Source organism: Sciurus vulgaris, assembly GCF_902686455.1.
Source record: "Sciurus vulgaris genome assembly, chromosome: 17".
Taxonomy (NCBI): domain Eukaryota; kingdom Metazoa; phylum Chordata; class Mammalia; order Rodentia; family Sciuridae; genus Sciurus; species Sciurus vulgaris.
The window spans coordinates 10,841,838-10,864,865 of NC_136478.1; positions in this window are offsets into that span (position 1 = coordinate 10,841,838).

The following is a 23,028-nucleotide window of genomic DNA, read 5'->3' on the forward strand; positions in this document are numbered from 1 at the left end:
TCATGAAATAAATAGTAGTCATGACTCTATGGTGACCTGCCCAGGCGACAGGACCTATGTCTGCAGAGAAAGCACAGAATAAAAAGAAGAGCATGGATCTTAGGAAACATTAGAACACTTTCCTGGAGAGACCAAAAGTTACCGTGCATTGTGTTATGTCCCTATGGGAACGTGTGAGACGGAGCCTTGGAGACCCTCGGTGAGGCCAAATTAGAGAAGAGCTTCATAAGTTCTAGTTCAGTCTACGTCCCCCGTGCTATCCTCAAGCGTGCTTGATGCTTTGAACTATGCCTGACCTCACCAAGAGACATCCCAAGTCACCCCCACGACGGAAGCACAGACCCCTGAACCGAGGCACCAACAAGAACAGATGTGTGCTATTCTATCGCTTTCTGCCATTCATCCCCTCTTCCTCTAGGCTGACCCCTCAATTTCAAATCTAAAGAGACTCCCACTCCCTAACTTAAGGGTTCTGCTGGCGGGGAGTTTGTATGAGTCAGGGACCACAGTTCCATGGCACCTTCAGTATATACGTAAAGCAAAAATTGAAAGAGTGATAGGAAAATTGACAATCATAGCTGGAAAATTTGACCCACAAAGTTTAGCAACTGAGACAATGAGCAAACAAGAGAAAAATGCAGACAATGTAAAGACCATGACTAACCTGCCTGACATTTAAGGGATGTGCTACCTAGCAACTATAGAAATCACAGCCTTTTTAAGTGTGCCTAGAACATTTAACATAGTTGATCATATGCTAAACCAAACCCTAAGTTTCCACAAATTTCAGGAAATTGCAGGTTTCCACAGGATTCGGGTCATGTGACATATGTCTTCTAACCAAAATGGGGAAAAAAAATGAAGCAAATGACAAAAAGAGAGCTAGAAAACCTTCAAGTATTTGAAAATTAAGCCACACTTGGAGGTTTACACACAGTAACATGCACAAGTCTTACGTGCCACTACCGAGATTTTATAGACGTATACATCAATACAATTCATATTTAATAAAATCATAAGGTAGGAACCATTTTGTGTGTGACAAAAAGTAACTCATTTTAATGTGTGTGTGTCTATACACACACACACACACACACACACATATATATATATATATCTCCAGATTTTGTTCTTTTTAAAGTGACTGTGGTATTCTACTAAATGAATATATCAAAACATATTTTTCAATCTCTCTTTGAGAGACATTTGCATTATTTCCAGTTTAGGTCCATTATGAATAACATGGCTAGGAACATTTTTGTACATGTCCCTTGGAGAATATACAAATTAATTCCTGTTGAGTGCATGCCTAGGAAGAGCCATTCTGGTCTGCAGAAAGTACACACTTAGCTTTAGTTTAAAAATTTTCCAAAATGGCTGAATTGTTTTACACTCCAGTTGGCAGTCTGAAAATTTCTGTTGATTCTTCTGTCAACACTTGATATCTTTGGTCTTTTAAGTTGCAGTTATTTTTTTAAATGAAATCTCATTATTTGATTTGTATTCCTCTGATAATTACACCAAGTATCTTTTCCTATACTTATCAACTGTTTGTGTTTGCTTTCTTCCTCCTTCACAGTTTGATAGAAGTCAGTAAAGTTTGTCACTCAATGTTGAATTCTTTCAATTTTTATGTGTCTGAAAATGTCTCTATTTCACTGTAGTTTCTGAAGGTTATTTTCACTGGTAATGGAATTCCATGTTGACGGGTTGCTTTCTTCCCCTCAGCATCTTAAAGGTGTTACTCTACTATGCACCATCTTGCATCACCTCCAATGAGAAATCTGTTACACTTACCTCTGTTCCTCTGTAATTGCCATGGTTTCTTTATTTAGCCTCATATTAAGATATTCTCACATCACTGGTTTTGAGCAACTTGATTATGATAGATCTCAGTATATAGTTCATGGAGCGTCTCCAATGTGAATGTTTGTCATTTTCATTAAGTTTGGAAACCTAAATAAATCTCTTGTCTTTACAGGTACTCAGTCTTATTTTGTTAAGGCAACAAAAACCGATTAAAACACCTTTTCAGTTTCCTTAGAAATATACAGATATAAAAATTACACATCAGACCTTTTACCGTGCTGAATGTCAACAATAAAATGTGATGGTTATAATAAACATTTATTATTTGCTGAGTTATGACCAATAAACAGAATTATCAAGCTATTCTGAAACCTTATAGCCTTTATTTAAAATCTTGAAAGGAAAAAAGAGGACTTATCTGACTAGAAGGATTATTTCAAAGGACATTCTTATATTAAGAAAAACAAAATAATTGCAAAATTTTAAATCATTCTTTTGAAAAATATAAAGTAGTGGTTCTTAAATTTGTGCATTCATTGGAATCTCCCGGTAGATTAGTGAAAACACAAGTTAATGCTCCACCTTGGAGTTTTTGAATCAGTCTGAATTGAGGCTCAGTACTTTCCATTTCTCAAAAGTTCCCAGAGGATGCGACACTGCAGGTCGCAGGACAATACTTTGAGAGTCAGCACATTAAACAAATAGATAGACCCACCTGGGAGGTTATCTAATCTCAGTATCTAAATAACTCTTTTTTTTTTTCCATACTCCAAAACACTGAATTAGTTTATCATGAATGATATTTTTCCACATGAAAGGCTTACAAACACTTAATTGGATATTTTTTTTTCATAAAATGTTTGTTGGTACTGATCCAGTATCCTGAAATCCTTACGTTCTCTCATGACTGCTCAGGACCTGCTGGGCTTAAATATAATCGTGGGCCACAATCCTCCCTCAAAGTTCTAGAGAGTCCCACAAGGTGAATTTGATTGTAGTGTTCAGTCTTTCAAATCTGTTCGCATCATTGCATTTTATGCTAGTCCCTATCCCCATGAACACCAAGTCTCATTAAAGCAGGAAAACACTGCAATTTAAACCACCCAAACAAAGAAACCAAGGGTATCCATGAGACACTAATACTTGTCTTCTCCCTTTTCTCTGATGTTTAGTGTGTCGAACTTACAACAGGGAATGGATGCAAACAAAAATCTTATTAGAGTAACAATAAGTTGGGAAGAAAATCAAGTGGGACTAAAGACAGTGTCCTGAGTTAGGTTGAGCATTCTGTGCAGCAGAACAGAAAGAGATGGGTCTGGGTCCCTCTAGAGAGGTACCTGATAGGACATGTGCTGTGCAGGAAAATGTACCAGACCCGATTAGGAATCAGAGAAAACCAACAAGGTTGCTCCCAGATCAGTAGGGGGTTTCAGTTGTGATAGGTCCAAGACACATAAGTTCTAGATGTTGGCCATACAATACTTCACCTGTAGTCAACAACACCCATTACACACTTAAATATTTATTGAGATGGCAGATCTCTTAAGTGTTCTTATCAAAGTAAGAATTTTTTTTAATTTATCTATAAAAATAAAAGATGAGACATCAGCCGGAAACATCACAAATGCTGTTTTACCAATGAGGTCTTGGCAGACTAGGCGTAGTCTCAGTCATACCAGGTTTGCAGGCTGCAGGCTTGAGAGAGCAGGGAAATCAGTGAGCAAAGAAGAAAAAGGGGAAAGCATGCGAGTCCCATTGCTTTGGGGAAAATCGGGAAGGTAATGTGTGTGGCTTCTGGCATCTGCACAAACCACCACCTCACTTAAATTCAAGTTGCCTTGCTATTCAGCCTCTTCAAAATAACTAGATCCTCAAATATTATTATCTGTTTCTCCAATTTCAGTGTGGCATTTTTTCAGATACTTGACCAGATACAACTACCCCTCATACGATTGTTTAAAATACATTTGTATTGTTACCTTGTAGTAAGTTAGTAAGTTAGTATTGAATCATGCATGGGTACCAGAATTTCAAAGAGGGATGATACACCATTTTCAAAATAGGTGTAAACAAATGTTATCATCTCACTAATCATACAACCTGCTTAAAGAAGTTTGTAATGTATTTGCAAAAGAATGGTAACTGATCTCTAAATATTTTAAATTTTGGACTTTTGGGGGACTATACCTAACAATGTCTCAAAGTTTAATATCAGGTTATTCAGGTATTAATGAAGGTAAATGTATAACTAGATATGGAAAAACTTGTATTTTGGGGGGAGAAAGGGCACTGTTCTATTTCTTTATATTCTGTAAGACAATTTTTGCAAAAAGAAAATCACATCTTGAAGTTGTATGCAATGAAGTTTTTAAATGCTCAACAGTATTGATAGTAAAAAAAATTGTTTAAAACAGTTCAATATTAGCCCTGAACAACACTCAGATTTGATCTGATTATGTCACCATCTTCAAGTCCTCACAAAATGCACCTTTGACCTGCTTTGTTTATCAAGGGATACTGCAATATTCTTCTTCATTGTGTAAACTTTTTAATAAATTTTTAAAATATTTTCAGTTGTAGAAAATATCTTCATTTACATGCTGCTGAGAATCAAACCCAGCACTTCACACTCCACCACTGAGCCACAACCCCAGCCCATTATAAAAACTTTTAATGTAACCAGAAGACATTCTAACCAGCCCTCATGTACCCTTCACTCCATGTTTATACATTCCAACATGTGGACCAGCCTCAATTCTTCTATTGACCTACATCTTTTAGCCAGAATTCCATATATCATGGCATTTCTACTGCAAATACCTAAGTATGCTTGTCTGAGAAGATTAATTTTAAGTAACCACTATACTTTAGCAGTAATTTCTTTTTAAAATGAAAATATTTCATTTACATTTGAGTCAGGATCCCTCAAAGTCCACATCACACACTGTGTCTCACTGATGACAATCGTCCTTTCTTTTATTTGCTCCATCATTATGATTAAGTGCCCATATTTCTGCATTAGATCAATCACTCCTTCATGATACGTATGTCAGCTTTCTTCTGTCCCCTGTATACCCTAGAGATTTGCAGGTTCAGAGAAGTTTACACAGAGCGTTAAGTATTTTGACAAATGCACTTCCCATGTTCATTTCTGTACTCCCTACCACGTCCCATCATTGAGGTTCCAGGATTTCTGGTTACCCCTTCCAGCAACATGTCCATAATGATGTGAAGATTTATCAACAGGTTGAGACGACATTAACCTGATCCTCGCTGTAAGGTTTTTCAATCGTGCTTTTCCTTATTTTAGGATTTTTTTGGTGATTGTTACCCACACCCATTATTTCATCCAGAGATGCACAATGCAATTGTAGAATTCCATCATTCTTTCATGGAGGTACTTATTAACTGAATTCTTCCAAGAACTTTTCCTTCCCCTCCCCCAACTGGCTATCTTGATCCATTTTAAAATCTTTTCTGTTCTTCTAATTGAGGAGTATTTATCTACCTATGGGAGTCTAAAATATGTTCCTGTCCTGCGTTTAGATGTGGAGCCATGCTCTGTGCAAGTGCCTGGGGAATATTAAATAACACCAATAATGAGCCAGATCATCCCAATGCATAAATTATCCTCAGGCTAGCATCCCTTGCCTTGGAAGCTTCATTAATTGCTTTAGCAGCATTAGCTTTTTATAGGCCACTGGAGTCCCATTGAGTTACAGTTATCTTACGCTCCCATCTGAGTTCTTCTCCCCAGGGAGTAGTTTGTGAGAACTTGGGGTGACGAGAGAGAGAGAAGGAATCACTTTTGGCTACAAGCTAACTCATATAAGTTTTGTAAGAATAAACATAAAAATCCGCTTATTCTAAAACTTCGTAAAATTGACTGACATGCTCTTAATAGACTAGTTATACCTTTTTAAAAAGTAAGTGGCCATTTTTTCCCAGCCTGATGAAGCACAGTGCTCATGAGGCACAAGCTTGCTGTCCATGGATGGGCTACTTAGTATCACGAAGAAAACAGGAAGCCATTCCGGAACTTCTCCACCTTGACTCTGGTGGCTGTCGTGAAAAATACATGTCAATAAACTTGGAATGGAAGAAAGAGATGGTGCATATTTCCAGTAAAAATGGCTGCTTGAAATAGATCAGACTTTCAGAGAAAAGAAGTGCATGCTTTTGAACAACTACAATAACAAAGATCTGAAGGTCTAACAGTAAGTAAAAGTCGTTTACTGTAACAGAACATGCCATTAGCATGCATGTTCTATACCTATAATGGGTTCATGACACGTCTTCCAAATCTGTCTCCATAGATCCCTCTTTAAAATGTACACTTTCCAATTTTACAGAATAACTTAAAATACTACCATCTCAAAGTGTGATTCTGCCTCTTCTTTCCACTAGTCAGGTTTCTTAAAAGAATAATTAGGTTTCCGATTGAAAATGGTAAAGAGAGCTGGGCATGGTGGTACTCACCTGTAACCCCAGTGACCCAAGAGGCTGAGAGGCAGGAAAATTGAATGTTCAAGGCCAGCCTCAGCAACTTAGTGAGGCCCTGTCTCAAAATTTAAAAATAAAATAAAAGCTGGGGATGCAGCTTAGTGGCAAAGCATCCCTGGGTTCAATCCTCAGTACCAAAAAAAAAAAAAAAAAAAAAAATGCAGAAAGGCAGAGAGGGAGGGAACAGGAGAGAAGAACTAGAGAGAAAAAGCATGAAGAAGGGCATTGGAGAGATGGAATCAGCAAAACAGAGAAACTGCTTTTAAAATTAATGATTTTTACGTCAAAAGGCAAAAAGAAGCAACTGAGAAGAACGGGGAAGCTGGAGAGTCTAGGCCCACAAAGCATCGTAGAAAGAGACGCAGCCGACTTTGCAGACCCCTGAGCGGGTGCTCTTGGGGAGACTCCGGGTAAGGCAGGACAAGGCTGCAGAAAACAGGGACTTGTTTTAAAGTTTGTGCACAGAGGAATCAAACCCCAAGATTGTCCCCTCCAACCAAAGCAGCCCGATGCCTCCTTCCCTCACTCCATAGTAGTCTACCATGTATTCTCTGGAAAAATTAAATGCAAGAGGTTATGGGGCCCCTCTGCTGCCTGCGTGAGCATCGCAGCATACGCATGCCTGATCCTAAGCACAAGCAGATTCGACAACTTGCTGGCAATAGGATAAAAGGAAGGAGGGTTGATTATACTTGTTTGATAATCAACTGGGAAGTCAACTGCCTCCGTGTTTTAGGTTTTAATTTGTTTTGATGCTTTGGAAATAAAGCTTAGATCTCTTTCTGCCTATCACACTATTTTAAGATCCAAAACCACATTTTTTTTTTTCTGCATTAACATACCTTGTTTTCCTATTGTTCTTCTATTTAAGGGAGCCTATTCTTTTCCAGGGTGGCATGAAGCTTTTCAACATTGTGTGATATAAATAAAAATTAGTTGTATAATCTAAACAGAAATAAAAGAACTATCCACATGGCAAGGCTTCCTCACAGAGAAAGAGTGCCCCTCAGTCCAGTAGCCAGGAATTTCGAAGGGGGCACCCAGGCAGACTTAGGTTGGGCCTCATGTGTTCATCAGACACATATTTCAGGAATGGTAGAAGCCAAAGTGTTTTCCCATTAGTATGCATTTAGAAATTCAAATTTGAATCTGCTTGAAGGAGAGGTAGAACAAGTTCTACAGACGTATATAGGACTCCAAATAATGAGGCAAATCAAGATATTAAGCCAATATTTGCAAAACGTCACTGCTAGTAGAAAATCCTGGGAATTCCAGCTCAAATATGAATCAAAGACGACATTTGCCGGCGGATTACCTGCTAATATCAATAGTCTGTTTTTCATTATGTGCTTGAGCAAGTATAGCTTCAGGACACAGCCACTGCTAACCTCAGCACCACCATCGACCGAAACCCCAATGTAATCTTGGAGAAGACAGAACCAAGATTAGAAATAATAAGTTTTCTCCAAGAAACCAACACCTGCAAAGGCTTCCACTCACTTAGATCCTTCGGATGAGTTAGACTTCGGTCACAGTGGTTCAGAGCAAAAATGGAGCTGCCACTGCACAGCAATGTTGATTAAAGTGGTAATGACTACTGACCTAGAACTCTCTCCTGCGTATGAGTTACTTGGTTGGTACACATTTGTTTGTACTTTCTTTTAAGGAGCTAACAGCAAATAAAGGAACTTCTTGTTTTTCTGCATTTGTTTTATGAAACTGTAGTCTTAATGACATTGCTTCAGAGACTGTCCTAGTGGACCATGGACAACATCCATCCCCATGTCATAGATCCCTTTGTGGCCCTCCTTCACTCTCTCGCCCACCCAACTGAATCCTTTCACAAGAACCTGGCTCCAACTCTGGAAACGAGGAGTCTCATTATACTTGCTAACCCCAAACTTTGTTGCTCTGATGATTCTGATCATCGCCTCACCCCCTTAAGAGTGTTTGTGTCAGGTTTATTTTTACACATTGAAAAACCTAAACTTCTCTCTTTGAAAGAGTCTAGGTTATTGTCACCTTGTCTTATCTCCTCAGACTGCGAACAATTCCACCTGCATCTATATGGTTGCCTTGAATATATTTATAGAGTGAGACTATGTTTCCCCTGAGCTTCCTTCTTTGTACCTGGTGATTGCCTTGGAGGGAGGTGGATAGAAAGGAATCATGCATTCTTCACCCTTTAAAAAGTAAAGCAACTCAGATTTAAGATGTCACACTGTTTTATTGGAAAGTATAAAAAGAACTGTTTTACGGTGTCATTACAATGACATGGTGCAAGGGCTGGTTCTAAAAAATACGTCTGCCTTGGGAGACCAAATAGCTTAAGACAGAAGCTATCAAATGATCTCATGCTAAACTGTTTATCCGTCAATAGAGAATAGAATTGTTGTCTCTAAAGGAGGGTCTTGTCATGCATTTATTGAATATTGAAATTACCACTGTGGAAATCAATACTGAGGGGAAACATTTGTTTGATAATCCAGTTAAGGACACATGTTCCAGATTGAAGGAATTTTAATCTCAACAGTCAGATAGAGACCAAAAAAAAAACAAATTATTGGAAGACTTTATCTCTGTCCTGAGGGTTCAGCTGCATAAAATTAATAAAATGTGTTATTTACATCTGTTTTACTTAATGATTACTCTCTAGGACTAACTAATACAAAAAAGAAACAGATAAAAACTCTTAATTCCCCAATACTATTTATCTGGATAAAAGACAGTTTTGGAGTGATATTAAGATAGTTTTCCTTTTTCTTTTAAATATTTTCACTGTCAATAACCAGAAATGTGACCCAAACTGGATCCCAAATGGCCTATGGTTACAAACTCTCCAGTGGTTTCTATCACATTCCGAAGTAAATTCTCCTCTTTGCCTTTGCATTATGTGGGCTTAGAGCAAGATCATCTTCCACCTTGGGGCACTCGCACATGCCGGTCCTGTGCCTGGACGGCTCTCCCTTCTCTTCGCGGGGATTGGCATTTGACCATCTGAATGCTCTAAGTCCTTTACTAATTTATTCATATCTTCTTAAATGTCATTTGTTTTCTATTTGCTTTTTATGTCAGCCTATGACCTAGACTTTAACCCACTCAAGGAGAGAAGCTCTAGGGTTCCTATGATTTCAATACCACCTAGGTCAGTGTCTGTTCATTAGGGCACCCAAAACGTATCACATGAATGAAGGAATCAGTGATTCTGGGGGGACTTTGTAAGGTCTGCCTTATTCTTTTCCCTAGTATATAAACCCAAGACCATTTGTAAAAGTCTGTGATCAAGTTCGAACGCAGCCTTTCGTCATAAGAAACAATGGCTACATATTACTCCTGTCCACAAAATAAAAATGCAAATTCATTCACTCCCCCTCTGCCTCCTCCCCTTCCCCTTCTCTTCTTTCTCCTTTGAGCATCTGGAAAACTCATAAGCTTTTGAAGGGAAAGCACCATTTGATGAGTATGTGACAGGCACCTTGACATACACACTCGTTCCATAGATGAACTTTCTATAGTCTATCCCACAATAACATTTGTGTCCAATGCCAGGTATTTGATCATGATCCTTATAATGGGAACTAGATAAAAGTGTGAGGAGGTGTGCAAATCAATCCTCAAGACGCAGCACAAAAGGAAGGGTGTTTCCTTATTGATTTGATAGAAAGCCAAGAATTATCCTAGGCATGTCAGATCTGTAATTAGAAATTTTATCTTGTGAAATCTTCCATTTGGTCTTCTAAACTTCAAGTGGCATTGTACTTTAGCAAACTGCTTCACAGAAGTGAGAGTGTTTTTACATTTTTCTAAAAAGATTTATCCCACTTAATAGGTCCTGTTCAAGGCTGCAGCTTTCTGACTGGACTAGACATTGCAGGGGAATTTCTTTAATAAATGCTTAATTGTACTAATTTCTTAATAAATTGCCATGACAACACTTAAATTAAGATAAATAATGCACTGTGTACCTCAATATGGTTGAAGAAGGGATTTTGAATACGTTCACCATAAAGTTTAAATGGATATGCTAATTACCAAGTTGATCATTTACCCATGTACACATGAATCAAAATACCACATTTTATCCCATAAATGTACATTATATGCCAACCAAAAATATTGTTAAAAAAAAGAAAAATGATGTCAAGTTCATTTTTTTCCCACCAAACTGACTATCGCTCCCATGATGCACGTCCCTTCCAGGCATTCCACAGCATTTATGAATGCACACATCATTCTATGCTGATAGTGTTTAATTTTAATGCAAACCTTTTCCTTATTTTAGTTTGCTTTTTTGCAGATCATAATATGTCTTATAAATCACTCAGAACACCATGCAAATTTCTTCTCCAAAAGGCAGAGGAAAGTTGAACGCACCCTCACCCCATCTCTCTGCCCAACTGCAAAAGCTGAGACTGTCATCTCCTGCCCTTGGACTGGGACCTGCACAACCTGTGCTCCTGCTTCAGGCCTTCAACTCAAGCTGGAATTACATCACCAGCTTCCCAGGGACTCCAGCTTATAGAGACCCAGGAAACGGCGATACAAGTTGAGATATACATGTATGTGTCTCACCTATTGGTTTTCTCTGGAGAACTCTAATACAATGTACAATTGAAATGGGGGTATGTATTTATTGAATTTTGATATTTCATCCTTTGTGAATTGTGTTTTCCTATCCTTTGTCCATTTTATTGTGACATTAATATTATTCTTAAATATTTTAAATGTTTCTCTTCAGAAATCCTTGGTATTATTCATTTATCTGTACAGCATAGTAAAAAAAAAAATACTTTCTCCTGTGTTGTCACTTATATTTAACTCTATTAGACTGCTTCTTCATATGTTGTTTATCTTAACAGAATCAAATTTACCGATGGCTCTTCTCACAAAGAAACAGCACGTCAAATGCTATTTTCAACCTATTAGATGTTTTATTGGGACCACAGTGAATCTATATGTGAACTTGTAGAGACATAATATATTTGTAAAACAGTGAGTCTTCCATCCAGGAAAAATGGCATATTATTTTTTGTTTCCTTGGTGAAAACAACTGCCATTAGAATGGGTTTATTTCCAATAGAAATTACAAGAGAGAAAAATAGTTAATACTCATTTTTTATGATAACAGATACGTACTGCCCACTTCATGGTGACCAACATATTTAAGATGGGTTTGCACTCAAAAGTAAGATAATACAACCCCAATTCATCGGGTGATAAAGGGATTTTATTGACTCATATAACCGGAAGTCGATGGACGTGGTGGGTGTATGAACTAAGCTGGCATTCTTGGGTTCTGTTTCTCTCCAGTCCTCTCGATTATGATCTCCATGCTTGGCTTCTCCCCAACACTGGTTTTCCTTACTGTAGACTTTGCTTTCTGCACATTTAGAAAACAACTCTAGACCAGCATTTTTTTTTTTTTTTTTTTTTCCTCCAAGAGTCCCGAGAGTCACTGGGATTGAACTGTCTTGGGCTGTATTTTCACTTCTTTTACTTCATCATGCTCTAAATCTAAAGAATGGAACAGGCCAGGTTGATTTCCTGAGAAACAGATAAAACATTTGGGAGGCCAGGGTAGACACCCAGAGAAAAAGTCTGGGTACTGTTAGAGAAAGATGGTAGACAGACAAATAGCAAACACCCTCTACAGCACCCGACAGGCCTGTAAAAAGCAGAGAGAAAGCTACTACTTATGCGAGAGCTAAGCCTGGAGAGTCCAAGAGGACCTTTCCAGTAGAGAGTTAAACACTTTCCCTCTGGAGCCCAATGGGTGTCTGCAGAATGACAGGTGAGTGCGAGGGAGACTCACCTGTGGTAAGCAATTCCTGTGTCCTTTGTAAACTGAATATTTTTAAAACTCTGTGGATATTATTATACACTCCACTCAAGTTATTACCAATTGAGAAACAAGTTTAGCGAGTGAAACTGATGGTTGAAGGGCAAAGTTGAGATTTAAACCTAGGCCCTTTGATAGCCGAAGGACAGTGAATGAAAAGACAGAACAGAATCCAATGGGCCCAAATTCCTGGTTAGCCAAAAAGAAAAAAAAAAAGTATACTGATCACGTACAGAATTTTCTTGTCATTAACTCCTAAATTACATCATATTTATGTTGTGTTTACATTGTATTAGGCGTTATAAGTAGTTTGCAGATGATTTGAAGTATACGAGAGGATGTACCTGAAACATATGCAAATTCTACACCATTTTACATACAGGATTTGTACATCTGCAGACTTGGGCATCCACCATGGGGACCAGGGCATCCTGAAACCAAGTCCCCAGAGATACGGGGGTCAACTGTATACGTGGATAGAGAAATGAATGAGAGAACATATACAGAAAAGAATTTGAAATGATCTCAGGTATTCCTTCAAACCCCCTTCTGGACCATATGTCCACAAGCCTTCCTGTCACCCCTTCCCTCTTCTGAACGCCATCTCATCAGTTCCTCCAGGCTTCCTCTAGGCTGGCCTATTGCTTTACCATCATTCATGCAAATGGTCTCCCTGCAGAGAAGGGTGCATCTCAGCCTGGAGGTTCAGGGATCCTCACTGGAGGCACTCTGTACAGGAAAAGCTCTGTTGCAAGGAAAGTTCAGTATGGCTGGCAAGAAGATACAACTGCCTCCAGATGCTGCTTTTATTCTATGCCCTCAAAAGAAAGACAGAGAAAGAAAGAAAGAAAGAAAGAAAGAAAGAAAGAAAGAAAGAAAGAAAGAAAGAAAGAAAGAAAGAAAGAAAGAAAGAAAGAAAGAAAGAAAGTCTTTAAAGGTAGAAAAAAATAAACTAGGATGTCAAGAAGGGATATAGCAATTATTGAAAATCAATCCACTCTCCTAGACCGTAATAAAGACATAAAAATAAAACTAAATATCTCAAAACCCTGTGCGAGACAGAAAAGTTAAACCTGCCACAAAGGGGCTGTTAAAATGTGTTCATTATTTCGCCTAGGATAAGCTTTACTGTTAAGGCTTGTCAGTATTTCAGCTTTTTCCCACTAGATTATTTCGAGCATCATTTATAGAAAACTTATTAAATGCAAAGACAATCCAGTGTGTTAGCAGAACAACTAATCACGTGGAAGTTATATTCCACAGTCAGTAGTAGCCTAAGCTCAGTGAGGACAATTCCAAAACAGATATTGAGGATAAAAAGCACTCAGTAATATCCTTATTGCCACTGTTGTTACCGTATTTGGCCTTGGCTTCCCAGATTTAATACTTTAGGAGTATTTGACATGCAAGGTTATGAAATAATACATGAGTATTAAATATTAGAATCACTCCCAGGTACTATAGTTCTGGGAATTTCAGCATACTCCATAAATATGTGGTAAATAAATGTCACAAACTTGCTATATGCTTTCTATTGACAAAAATTTGACTTTGTCCTAAACTGTGAATTTTAAATTAACAGCAATTATGCATGACAGGTTACATTATAGCTCCTTCCCAAGTTCTACTTTTTTCCCTACATTTTTATTGGTGCATTATAATTGTGCATAATGGTGGGATTTGCTGTTTCATATTCATACACGCACACAGTGGAACAATGTAACAATATAATTTGGCCAAGGTCATTCCCCAGCCTCCCTTCATTCATTCTATCACTTATTCACTTTGGTTCATTCCAGCTCCTCTTGGGGATTTGTTTTTTCAGTAACCACAGAAAGTACACCGATTTCTGCTTCCAGGATGTTGTGGTCATCCCCTGTTTCCCAGGGGATGTGAAGACCTCTGAAAAGCCCCTTCTGAACCAGGAGCTGACTTGGATACACTCCTTGGTTACCCTCAGGATAGAGGGTGCACATAACAGTGTTTTGTTTCAAAGTGCGACTAGTTAGTGGGCTATAAAAATCAATTTAGTGTATTAAAACCAAGATTCGATTCTACTGGAAACAGAATAGCATGGAAAACAGACACAAAAAGTGTCATATTTTTGTGTCAACTGCATATAGCCAGGGGAGGGACATCACTGTGGTTTCTTACTGCACATAATGATCAGAAAAATCTCTTAATGTATACACAGTTAGTTCTGTTTTTCCCTCCTGGTACAGCTTCTTGAAGAAGCAGGACTCCAATCCCAACAACCAACAAGAAATGACTTTGACCTTCTAATCTGTTCCGACTCCAGACACTGTGATGTTGGTTTCAATTTAGAGCACAGATAAGTGTGTATAAGCCACAACTGGCCCCTCCCAAATCTCTTCTCCCCCAAAAGAAGGGAAACTGTGCTAATGTGTGGTCCAGTTCAAGAAGATTTTGTTGATCTTCAGACCTAGAATGTAAGGTTTACACGGTTCTGGGAAAATGGGAGATCACAGTTGAGGGTTCAAACACAGGTGGCTTCATGTAGTATTCTTCCTTCAGTGAGCAAGAAAACTTAAAAATGTACTCTGGAGTGTTTTAGGAACAAACACCCATGGATGAATAATGTTCTGAGTATGAAAGGAAATCTAGTGTCATCCAACAGCTAAGCATTTAAAGGAGGGACTCCATCATTCCATTTCTTGTGACAGAAACCTGCATCAGGGAAGTATGACAACAGTCTTCCATCTTCAAAGAAGTGCTGGTACCAAAAATTACTTGAGAAAGAAATCTGCTGTTTAATGCTCATGAAAGTTTAAAGTTATGTTTCACGACTATCCCTTTTTCTTCCTTGTTTGAATTACTTGCAAAAATAACATAAGCACTTCAAATGAATAGTAAAAGTCCATCAGATCAATGATAAATGGTGGTGACTATCCTTCCTGGTACTCCAAGAATTAAGAGATTATGTGAGATAAGGAAATGAGGACTAGAAGTCTGGATTTCAAGCAGTGTTTTAAGGAATACTGCTAGAGGGAGGAGGAATAGAAAATATGGACATTAGCTGGAGAGAGATGTGGGTTTAAGGGATTTTAAAATAGATAATGTTAAGACATTTCTGCCAACAGGAATGAAGAGAAGACAGAGAGATGTTATGCAGAAAAGAAAAAGGATAGATGGAACCTAACCTTGGGGTTGAGGCACGGATGAAGTCTAAGTTCCAGCAAAGGGAGGAGGAGATGGGGAGGCGGGCATCCTCATGGATTTGTAAGTAAGGAGACGGCACCGCAGTACCTCCCCCTTCTCTGAGAATTAGGAATCAGTCCACACTGAGGAACTCGTCAGAGGTCGCACAGCTCATCAGTGGTGGAGAGATTTGAAAGCAAATCTGATTGTAGAGTTCAAAGGCATAAGCGCTGTACTACGGATGGGAAAAGGTTACTGCTTATCTGACCAGAGTCCAATCATCTGTGTCCTCGAGGCCTCTTTTCATATTTTGTCTTAGTACCCAGCACACTGCTCTGTGATTCATTTGCCTAATGTGTGTCTTCTTCCACTAGTGAATTCTGTGGCAAGGAATGTCCAACAGGTTGTTTATCTGATATCTGGCCAATGAATGGGGACGGAAAGTTGAATCAAACGAGGAGACTAAGATCCAGTCCTGATTCTGCCACAGACTGGCTTATAACCAGGATGCAGACGTTGAATATTTCTACCAGATCAACATTTTTTCAATTCAATTTTTCTGTGGAAATTTTCTTTACTTCACCCAGACTGCAAGCCAATAAATTACTTAAATGTGCTGATGGGGTAGAAGGAAAACTTAGTCACGTCCCCTGCCCTTGACTCACCAGAGTGACTCTGAGGAGCCACACAGCTCTTAGGATTCCAAAAAGAGTGGAACTAGGTTTCTGAACAAGAGGGTTTTCATCTTTAAAGATGGGGCAACAGCCTGATCCAGATTGGGACAACCTCATAGGTAGGCGAACAGCGAGCTACTCTTCTGTAAACTGCTGACTTCTCCAAGGTGAATACCGCAGACCCTTATCTGACATTGCAAGAATAAGCATGAGCTAAATTGCTTTTAAAAGCTCATAAGCCATAAGATTACATGTTGCATGGCACATAAAACTGCTATACTTGAGCCTTATTGGTTATTTTTTCTCTTTGTTTATTCCCATATTCCTGCATGTATTCTATAGACAACAACTTCTTAAGCAAAATTTATCATTTTCCCCTCTTTAAAAAAAAAAAAGAGAAAATTAACAGCAATTTTTCATTATCTTTCCCTTTTTGTTATCAGTTTTTTACTCTATAAAGAGTTTTGAGGATTACTTCCTGCTAAAGCATCAAATCAAGCTAATTACTCTGAGACAGTTTAAAGTTCAAGATAAACTGAACAATTCCAAAGATAAAAAGCACACCCCCACATTCTCTGGAGAAACCTCTGCTGATCAGATTTGGACTCGCTCTCAGCAATAACAAAACAGCATCTTGAAATAACAACAGAAAAGAGTACAAAGGAGAGCAGAGCGTTCATGGAAGGGTCTTTGAGATTGCTCTAAATTTACTTCCCAAGCTTCAGGCAACAATAAACCTCCCGTTCTCCCCACATTTGCAGAAGCATTAACTCCAAGTCCCCATCACAATAGGATGGCGTTACAGCTATAAATTCTTTTCATTAAAAAGCTCTGATTTAACTGGGAAGTGAACCCACTGTGTGTGGTAAGCTCCTCTCAAGCAAGAGGCACACTAGGTTCCAAGGGCTATTCCTGAACTCATTGCCTGTGTTATCACAAAAATGTGTTCTACTCACCCTCTCAAGATTAGGTAAAGGGTAAACAGCAGTACCTGGCAATTTAAGTCACATAGGACCGTGGCAGGTCCTAAAATTGTGTTGAGTAGCCTAGCCTTTGAGTATGAAGAAATGGGCCATCATCTATCTGATCAGACTCCTAAGGTGTCATTGAATTGAGAATGTGACTTCATTTGAAAAAGGACCCCTAAATAAGAAAAACTGAAATAAACATTTTGTTTGTTTTGCAGTGCTGGCTATAAAACCCAGGGCCTCACGTGCCAGGCATGCGCCCTACCACTGAGCCGCATTCCCACCCCCTGAAATAAACATTTTAAGCATCATATAGAGGAAAATCATGAATCTTATTTGCATATCTGATTCAGGCTAGAACCAGGAATCTGTAAAATGATTTTCATATGTGTGAGATCCTAAGTCTTCTGTTTTGTATTCCTCACAAACATGGAATTTTCATTCCAAAAGTGCATATTTACTTATCTTTGTGTATGTGACACTGTCGTGATCTCTCTCAAATATTTGTCACAAAAAAAGCCTTCTTGATCTTCCAGTTAATAGAATCAAATTATGACATGATGGTTTTACTTATAAAATAATGAAAATGTTATGCCCTATTAAACCTTATGTAGGTTCTTTTCTTTTTAATGACTATTTCCATATCAAATCCCAAGTTTGTTTGTTTTACAATTTGCATTTTAATTCAAAATGGAGCTGTGTGCACGTGTAAGTGTGTGTGTGTGTGTGTGTGTGTGTGTGTGTGTGTGTACACCATGCACTTGGGTCTCCATTAACAATAGGTGGATAACCCAGGCTAGTTTCTGCAGCCCAGAAAAGTGAGCACATGACTGCTAAAGACAGGAAGAAAAGAGAAGCTCCTGAGGAAAAAACTACCTTCAGGACATGCCTGGGACCTGTCACTAGACAGACGGGAACATTCTGAAGTAGAGCTTGGAATGTCACAGTGTGGACATGTAATATTGCGTGATCTATAGTAAGAAACACTCAGCTGTGGCAGGAAGAGTGTGCACAGACTTTAGACCCAGTTCAAATCCCAACTCTTAGCTTTTCTATTTTGACTAATTTTTGAATGGTGACTAAAAGCAAATCACAAAACTAGTTTTTCAATTTTTCTTTTTAATTTTGTGGGACATGGGGGAAAATAAGTGAAAAAATATTATGTTTGTGCAACTGTACAAAATGCAGATCCACTCATCCTGAGTAAAGGCGATGTTTATTCCTTAAATCTGTTGGGCAAGTAGCTTTTTCTAATGAACCAAATAAATGTAAAGTAATATAAAGATATCAGTTCCTTTGAATACCTTTCCCCACTTTACACACAGATCTAATAGCTTCCCTTGCTCGACATAGTACCAGTAGTAATTTCCTTTCCAAGTCACTTCAGAAAGCTATAGAAGTGTGAAAAATAAATTATAATGAATACACTTAATTTTACCTTGAATTTATTATCCCTATCTAGTGACAAAAGACACAGCACAGTGATATGTGACCATACCTACTAACAAAATAAAATGCTAAAAAAAGAAAACCTCTTTAATTCTAGATAATCGAAACTGAACTTCTTAGAATTTTTTTTAATTTTTCACTTTTTAAAATTTCTGTTGCTTTACTTCCCTAAAAGGACATCATCACAAAGTATTGATTTAAATATTAATGTTAATCTAACCATTAAAGTTTCATCTTTATAACAAGTGTTGCAATACAAACCATCTTTAGTTACTATCTTAGTGAGTTTGGGTTACTATAACAAAGTGCCACAGGACTGAGTGGCTTATAATCAACATAAATTCACTTCTCACAGTTCTACAGGCCCAAAGCCCAACACCAGCATGCGGCATGGCTGTGTCAGGGGAGGGCCCTCTGAGTTACAGACTCCCATCTTTCATCATATCTTCACACAGTAGAAAGAAGATGAACTAGCCCTCTGGCCTCTTCTTGGAAGGGTACTAACCCCATCTCTGCGTGTTCCAACTTCATGTTTAAAGGAAAACTTGGACCAACCAAATTCAAGAGTTTACTCAAGCAAAGCAAAACCCAGCCTGATTCACGCATCCAACAGCTCCCAGAACCAGAGCAGGTTCCGAGCACTCTGACCAACACGACCAGATGAGGCATGGAAAACAACCTCGCTGCAGTTCAATCCCCCAGTCAATTGGTTATGGCTTAATAGTTCATTGGTTATAGGGTCTTAGTTCCCACATTTAAACTCACTGTTGATTTGGTCTGTCGGGCCCAGTGCAGGTGCCCAGCCCAGACCCCTGGCCTCTTCTGGGTATCATTTAACACTCAGGACCTGATACCTCTGACAGGTCCCACTTCCCAATACCATCGCACTGGGGACTGAGATCTCAATACACGAGCGCGGGCGCTAGGGGGCGCATTCGGTCAGTGCGGGCACTCCGCCCTTCCTGCGTCCTGAAGCAGTTACGCTGCCCGCGCTCGGCTCGGAGCATCCCCGTGATGCCTTCTGCCCCCTGGTTGAGGACAAGCGTTTCAGGCTCGACTCCATTCCCCACTAGGGAAATTGAAGCGATGCAAAAGGCTGAGGATAGTGTTGCAGGATGTGTTTTTAGAGCCCCTTAATGAATGCTCATTGTTTATGGCAGTTGTTGGTGTGGGACAGCAACTGGTCCGAGTTCACTCTCCACGGAGTATGGGGAAGCTAGTTTTCTAACAGAATCATCAACAGCACGTCTACTGCCCAGCCTTCTACAAAGAAGCCAGAGTCCAGCCTAGAAAATCGCCCTTTCCTTTGCTTACAAACACCTGATTAAGTGGACAAGGTACTTTCTCACTATCGAGAGAAGGCGTGATGCACTGGCTTCTCCCCAATCTAACTCCCAGTTAAACTTTTCCTGCAAAACTTTCCCCTGAGCTGCTCTTCACCTTCCTCTGTGATGACTTTGAAATATTTCCCTTACTTCTTCTCTTTCAGAAACTCAGCTCCTCCCCTGACTCCTGTGCCACACTCTGCCAGCAGCGATTATTCCCCTCCCGCTGCACAGCCTCAGTCCAGGGGGTTCAGGTGTCCCCCTGGCTGCCCACGCCTGTTCCACACCACACTCCCCTCTCCTCTGATCCCCAGAACTTGTTCCTTATGGCTCAACATCCTCCCTCTCCCAACCACCCTCTCCCGGTCTCGCTGCTCTCTCTGGCTAAATTCCTGGGCAGTCCTCATTAACTAACCCACAGAACACAGCCAGCGACCTGAGCATCCCTTAGCCTGGTCAAGTTGACACATCCAATGAACCGTCACAGCTACCACTCAGTACAAGGAGGAGGGCTGGACCTCCAGGCTCTTCTCAGGTGTCCGGGTGTCCATGTCACTCACCTCTCCCTGCAACTTATCTGAACATGGGTAAGAAGGGTTGAGAAGAAACAGAAGCCAATGTCCAAAGGAAGTAAGTTCCAACCTCAAACTGACAAGCAACAAGCTCACTGGAGACCTTCTCAGGCCTTAGCGGCCAAGTTAACCACCCACAGAAATCCTCAAAGGAATCTCACAAGGGAACAGATTCTTAAGTCACCCAGCAGCAAAGACAAGACAGAAGTCGCTCAGAGCCAGACACTGAGTTAGGAGAAAGGCAGCAGGACGCAAATGCCAATACAAGGCCAAGCAAAAGCCGGAAATGTGACCAGGAAGACATAAAAATGAAGAGTGAGCCAGAGACAAGCACACTCGGCAGTAACAAAACTAAGTTCACTAACTCATTCTCCAGAATCCAGGGGCACCTTAGACATCAACTTGAAGTCATTTGCCATTGAAGATATGCATATATATTTATCCACATGTCCGCACACATTTATTTGTGACATTTTGAAAGGATACGCTTTTCTATAAATTTATCAGCTCTTCCATAATGATTACTTACCATGTATATCTTTCATATTCTATTTTTATACCAGTGTTTATTTTCAAATGCACGCACAAATTAGGTTGTTGTAAGTAAGGTATTGAAAAATGAACTTTGCTGCACCTGTGTCTGTATACATATAAATGGGATATTTTAGATAAATAAACACAGTTCTATCGACTGTTCTCAGAAACGCAGCCTTCTCTGTTTCAGCGCTGTGCTGTGCCATGTCAAGCCCATCTGTCGCAATTATCCCAATGTCTATTTTTATTATTCAATTTCCCAATAACATGTGTCTGCCTCCCTAGTCCCATTAACTCTCTACTCTTTTACGTGCTTCCTATAGAACAATCAGCTCTATTCACTATATTCTAACGGCTGAAAACTATTTTAGGAAAGAAAAGGTATATGGATAAAGGGCAACCTAATATCATGACTGGTGACTATTATGGTCGTAGATACACAAGTAAATTCTCCCTTCAAACGAGAGTTACCCAGGCAGAATCGTCTTTTTCTAAATCTGTAAGTAGTAGTAGTAAGAGGAGGAGGAGGAATATCAAAGGTAATTATATTTACCAATGCATCTAATTTGGCAGCATTTTATTATCCAACATAACACCCCAAAATTACCACACAGATGGGCAGGAAGACTGCTACCAAACTGGGGGCTTTCCTAGATTTCTATTCAGGCTTCTCCTCCTCTGGAAATGTTTGGGTGCACGTTACCATGCCAAGTAATGTGCAAGCCACATGCATGCTGTCCCAGGGTCTTATTTTACACAGAGCATGGGACAAAGAGTTGTATTTACCATCAGCTCCCCTGCCTACTCATGGATCTCATTTTAGGGAATGATGCTGAGAAATCTAATAACCTGTTCTAGCCCCAAGTGAAAACTGACTCCTATTCCAGTATTGCACGTGGCAATCCTGTGTGCTACTAGGGCCCTACACCCGGAGCATCCTCTTTGACCTACAAAGGGTGTCAGAAAAACACTCGGGGCCCAATGACCACTTTGAAATTATTGCATTAAAGAATATTCCTCCAACTCTAGAGTGTGCACCTGAAGGAAATGAAATCAGTAAGTCAAAGAGACATCTGTACTCTCACTGTTTATTACAGCACTTCTCACAATAACAAAGATATGCCCTCAACCCAAGTGTCCTCCAACAGATGCATGAATAAAGAAAATGGGGTCTGTATACACAGTGGAATACTATTCAGCCACCAAAAAGGAAACCCTGTCATTTGCAACAACATGGGTATTATCCTGGAGGACATTTGTTAAATGAAATAAGCCAAGCACAGAAATATACACACTTCATGATCTTACTCATGTGTGGAATCTAAAAAAGTTAATCTCTCAGAAGTAGAGAGTAGAATGATGGTTTTGGTGGCAGAAGACAGGGGAGGGGCATTGGGGTAATAATCAAAAGCTACATTTCGGTTAGATAGGAAAAATAAGTTCAAAAATCTATCATATAATACAGCAACTCTAGTCAATAACCACATATTGTAGTTTTGAGAAATGCCAAGAGTAGATATTGTACTCTCACCACAAAATTAAGTGTGAGGTAAGGCATGTTAATTGACTGGGTGTAGTCATTCCACAATGTCAATGAGCCTCCAAACATCATGTCTTATACAATAAACACATACAACTTTATCCATTTAATAAAACAAAACTAAAAGAGCAAATATTACTGAAAACAAATATCACAAGAATACATGTTTCTCTGTCCTTCAGTATTTTAGTTCTGAAGTCAAAAAGCTTCCATGAGACAGTGTAATGTCACCAAAAACTGAATTTGACTTCTACTTCTGGTTCAGATACTGTGCTCTCTGTAACTTCTGCTCATGGAAACGTATTTCTTGGCCATCTACTACTTGACTTCACTCCTCATCCAAGCAAAACTTGGGGGTTCTCCTCAGCAGTAAAATCCCACATCGTTTTATCCTGTGTTGTGCCAGCCCGAGCCCAGGTGGAGTCGGATGTGCGGGTTGACAGCAGGTTCAGCCCAGAGGGAAAGTCTCCTCCACATCATAACACCCTCACGTCACATAAGCCACCTCTCATCAGCTGCCTGTTATTTCTCTAACTGGTTAAAAACAATTTCCTTTTCCATAGGTGCACAGAATGTGGTTTGAGGAAACTCTCTGCACTTGCTTTTTAAAAAATCTTAGCAAGTTTTGTTCAAAGTTCACTGAAAAAAATATCCTG